At 37.5% G+C, this 5,212-nt stretch overlaps 1 long non-coding RNA gene across 1 annotated transcript; it reads right to left on the bottom strand.

The window, feature by feature from the left end:
- Positions 1-1,978: 1,978 nt before the first annotated feature.
- Positions 1,979-4,563, bottom strand: LOC136853103 (uncharacterized). The gene is made up of 3 exons (XR_010857345.1): positions 3,863-4,563; positions 3,476-3,567; positions 1,979-2,412 (listed from the first exon to the last, which is right to left on the bottom strand). It is a non-coding gene; the product is annotated as an uncharacterized lncRNA (long non-coding RNA).
- Positions 4,564-5,212: the final 649 nt, after the last annotated feature.

Below are 5,212 nucleotides of genomic sequence, written 5' to 3' on the forward strand. Positions count from 1 at the left end.
TTAGGCCAAAAGCCAAGCCCTGGGACCTATGAGGAGAGGGTGGAAAGTAAGATGGAAGAGAATATGAAAGGATGTACAGTAAAAGGAACGATAGGAGTTGCAGCTTGGAGCCAAAGGCACGCTGCAAAGAACCTCAAGTAATATCTACAGTTCACCGCATGGGATGCACTGACGACACTAACCCCCTACGGGGTGGAGCAGATGAGACGCGGCCACAAAGCGACGGATTTTCACATCCAAGTGGATTTCACGTCATACAACCAAAGGCAAATGTCGAGTAGTGGTGGTTTCGGTGGACTTCAAATGCAAATAGAATCTCTGAGGACATGCAAATATATATATAGGTATACCTGACCGATTTGTTCCTTTGCGTTCAAGTTTCCAGAGACCGCAAATATATTTACGCATTTCTTAATAGTATTTATTTTTCGGGTCGGTTTTCTATAACGTGTGCCTGTGCACAAGTCAAACGTTGAGAGAGAGAGAGAGAGAGAGAGAGAGAGAGAGAGAGAGAGAGAGAGAGAGAGAGAGAGAGAGAATGAAACTCCGCATGATTGCACAGTATGTAAGTATGTACCACTGTGTAATGTCTTCAAAAATGTTATTTCAAATTACCTCACTTTCTTTGAGGGAACGAAGTATTGATAGCAAAAAGAAGACTGCCTTATTTCGACAATTTAGTTATAGGATATGAAGTATCTCCTCAGAATTGGCGAAAGAATTTGCAGGATCATATACCTCTGTTATAATTGACCAATTCCCGATTTCTGTTATATATGATGAACAAAAATTGAGAGAATAGCCTCTCAGTAATAGACATCTTTTCCTTAAACTGAAGATGTTATGGCCAAAGCAACTCAGTAGAATTCAGTCATTAACCTATTAATAAGGCATAGAAAAAACTCAATGGTACTTTTGCTTTACACTAAACGATATATACTCGTAAACACGGTTGCAATGGATACAAGTTATAATCTAGTATTCAGTTTTATTGGCATACCATACAATACCTGCGATGACCCTCTTTAGTTACCTGTAGAACAGGTGGTTTCCAAAACTTCTAAACCATTGCTGTGCTTTCCTGCTTCCTCCCAGAAGGTTTTCTTGACAGACTCCTCTACCACCACCGGACCTGCCGAGAGGCTCAAGATCAGTATATTCCAGAAACTTTAATAATTTTGTTCCTAACTTTAAGTCTAAAACTCATCCAGTCATCGGTGGGAGCCACGTTATCTTTAAAATCATTCAGGGTTAAGGTTTTTAGTTCTACGTATAATGCATTAGGGTAGTTAGTGACCGCTAGTTCAGTTCTCCTAAACCTGTAGCGCAATCGTTAACCACTGCCACCACGACGCTATTTTTGGGCAATTTATTTCTATCAGCTCAAATTTATTACTTTACCTAATTTATTACTTTACCTAATAATTTTAATCATGTTAGGAGCAATTTAATTCTATCAAATCCGTTATATCCAGCAGATGTGATTACACTATAAAGGATCATAAGTTCTGAATTTTACTTTCTCCAAAACTCTGACCTCTGAGTTTAACCAAGGTCATAAGCCTTCGAACTTTACACGCAAGGATCTCTCTCGGGGTCCAACCATCCAGCAATTATCTATTAAACTGTCTCAGCGTAATTTCAAAAACCTGCATACTTGTCTGGACATGACAACCTATTCTAGTTTAATTTCAATGGTACAGTACTGTACATTGAATTGGAATAAAGAATTTAGGTCATTGAAACTTTCCAGTCTCAGTAAGCAAAGATTATGGCCATAAGAATATTTACCCCCACATTTGCTAAATTACATCACAGACTGTGTTGCCAGCTTATTAAACTTAATTTTCAAAATTCTAAATTGGAACATTTATACTTCAAGACTTCTGCTTCCTTTTAATTAAAAGTTCCCAGTAGTTACCGTCCCTTTACCAACCCAATCTAATTTATTAGGCTTACACAAGAAAATTCTGTCAGCTAGGGATTGTGTTTTAATAGACTAAAATGTTAAAGGTACATACATTTAAGAGCCAAATTACACAATTACATGAATTATCTGAAATTTCCAAGAAAACCTGAAGTGTTCAACCAAAGCATTACATCATCCCTAGTCAAAACGTTCAATATGAAAACTTCATTAAATTTAATTTTATTCATAACTACATTAGGATCAGGTAGTGATTAAGAATACGTTGCTAGTTCTGCAGCTTTAAGTTTTCTATTAAAGAGTTATGTTACATCAAAAATCGAACGCTGAAGAAAACATCCCTCCCCAAATGACAGTCTTCATATCAAGGCTTGACAACACTAAGTAGGCTTCAACATTATTTTCTCAACACAGCCAAGTTCTCAAGTTGCTCAATTTGCCTCCCTGTACCACACTGCTGAGAGCTCTGTACACGTTGAAAACACCTGTCAATCAGACCAAAATCAAAGGTTAAGACTTTAAATACAACTTACGAATAAAAGATTATTACAGGAGAAAAGTTATATAAAACTCTTACGCCATAACTGAAAGCTGAAAAACTATGATAAGCTGTAGTAGCCACCATCAAAGCTAAACTTTCGACCTGTTTATGTCACTATCGAAAGTTAAACTGCCACAGAAGATTTATCTTGCAATTTGCACACAACAGCCACCTCAGTCTCACGTATAGAACCCTAAGTAACGAAAGCTTTCAGTATATTCCGTTTAATATGAACATAACCCCAACCACTACCAATCAAAGTAAATGTGCAAAACTGAATATGCCCATTCCCAATCACATTGCATCTGCTGTAAGACAGAAGCCATATACACAAGTTTAATTATTAAGGGGGGTAAATTATTTGCAGTTCTTGCAGCCGTCTCTTATTTTAAGGATTACTTACATTAAACAATCAGACAACAGAGATATCCTGTTACTATAAAGACAGTTTTGATGACCTTAAAACCCAAAATTTTACTCTATAAATATAGTGTTTAATATTCCTCCATCACACTAAGTGCTTGAACCTCTATTTGAAAATCTCATACAAATACAATGTTTAATATTCCTACATTACACTAAGCTTGAACCTATTTGAAAATCTCGTAACTATCAATAAACAAGACTAAAATCAACATGTATGCTCCAAGTTATTTTCATAGTATCAGTTGAGATTTAACATTGCAGTTTTATAAAAACATTGCGATATTTCACCAAGTAAACGAACGTTAAAAATTAAAACTTAAATTTCTTTACTAATACAAGGAACTGTTATTTACACACACCTATAATACCTGTATTGAACACCGTAATGCCGATTAATATTTAAACCCTGTTAAAAAAAAAAAAAAAAAAAAAAAAAGGCAAGCCCCCTCCTGGCGTACGGCAGACCGAAGTCTGCCGTACGTCAGAAGGGCCTCCTCCCCCACAGGGGCTCCGCCCCTGAGGGGGGAGGAATAGCTTGCCAAGTTAAAATTTGCAAAAATAAATTAGGAACGTTAACTCACCTTTTGGTGCGATGAAATATACGTTACCAATGTCCGTGTAGATAAAGTCTGACCGTCAGGGACTCCTGAGCAATATAGAAATTCAGCCAATCCTGAAAAGGAATGATTCCGTCGTAATAAAAGCTATAAACTTTGAAAAACTATCAAAATAAAGTAAAAGCTGTAAGACACAAAGTACTATATGGAAAAACTATCCATTAAAATACTAAGACAAAATAGGAAAACTTCAATAACAGGGACTATGGGAATAAAGTAATAATTACAAATGTCAAAACAGTAAAAAATTTTACAATGTACTATAGGAAAAACTTCAGAGACTTAACAATAAATACATAGTATTTCAGGAAACCAATATTAAAGAGCCACGGAAGTTCCACGAAGATTCACCTCTCCTCGCAGACAAAAACAGCGTGAACACGGGCGCACGCACAACGACACGAAGAGCTGGTGCAAAGGAACTATCCCCATCGAGTTCCAATACTGTTCTGAGGAGACTCCTCGCTTTTGGTCGGACGAAAACCCGAAGCTCCGATGCCAAGGACCCTAAAGGCACAGCCCAGCCGGCAGACGAGAGCTCCGTCGTTTTCCAAGTAGAATTGACACTTCGACTATTAACCACTGCTCAGGAGTTTGGTTTGTCGAGACACTTCTAATTGCTTTCAGAAGGCGAAAATTCTAATCATTAATGAAAATAATAAGTGATTTTAGGCTATGTTAACCGTTATTATTCGGTATGGAAAAGGACTGATGGCTTCGCTGTTAATTGTTTTGAGTAATTCCGTAGCATACGATTTTATATGACCTTTTCATTATTGCTGTTAATGAACAAAGACGACAAAATGGTCAGTAGGAGAGATTTGTCCGAGATATCAGTTGATGTTTTTATTGTTGTTCTTATACCAACACTGGTTTTAATTCTTCAAGCAGTACGTAAACATCAGTTAATAATCGAAATTTGAAGAAAGCACTGTGTGGGGAAGAGAAAACCGGAGACTCTTTTGCGCTGCTCCTTAGCCTCTATGAAGTGGATCCATACTAATTCAAAGTCAGTGGTTTTGAAAAGTGCCAGGACCTAAATCCCCTTGCACAGCATGAGTAGTCTACACGAGGGAGTCATAGACGAAGTGGCAGCAGCAGTTACTGCTGGTTTTGGACAGAGGTGTCTGTCCAACGGTCATGAATGGGTGTGATCAGTTGTGCTACATAATGATACTCTGAACACCACCACAATCCAGTAGTTTTAATCTGCTTTAATTTGTCATCGTCAGAATCATTGTTCCACGACACCTGCCATTTCATACAAGGAATTGAAGGATCTTTTACACACCATATTAAATTGAAGAGGCTTTAAATGTTGCTCTCTCTCTCTCTCTCTCTCTCTCTCTCTCTCTCTCTCTCTCTCTCTCTCTCTCTCTCTCTCTCTCAAAACAGTTGTATGTACTTCATTAAGATTACTTATTCTAACAAAAAGGGTTTTTATTTCATAAATTACATGAAGCAGGTGCCAGTGTAAATATATCAGAACTCTGAACACGCAATCATAAGGGAAATGTTGATAAAGCAGCCAACAATGCAATCACTATGACTAGACCAAGTATACTGTCCCTGCCAGTGATTCGTTACTACCACTAAAGCTCTCCACCTTTATGAAATGGCAGGTGTCGTGGAACAAGTTTTATGACGATGACAAATTAAAGCAGATTAAAACTACTGGAATTGTGGTGTTCTCTCTCTCTC

Source organism: Macrobrachium rosenbergii, chromosome 26, assembly GCF_040412425.1.
Source record: "Macrobrachium rosenbergii isolate ZJJX-2024 chromosome 26, ASM4041242v1, whole genome shotgun sequence".
Lineage (NCBI taxonomy): Eukaryota > Metazoa > Arthropoda > Malacostraca > Decapoda > Palaemonidae > Macrobrachium > Macrobrachium rosenbergii.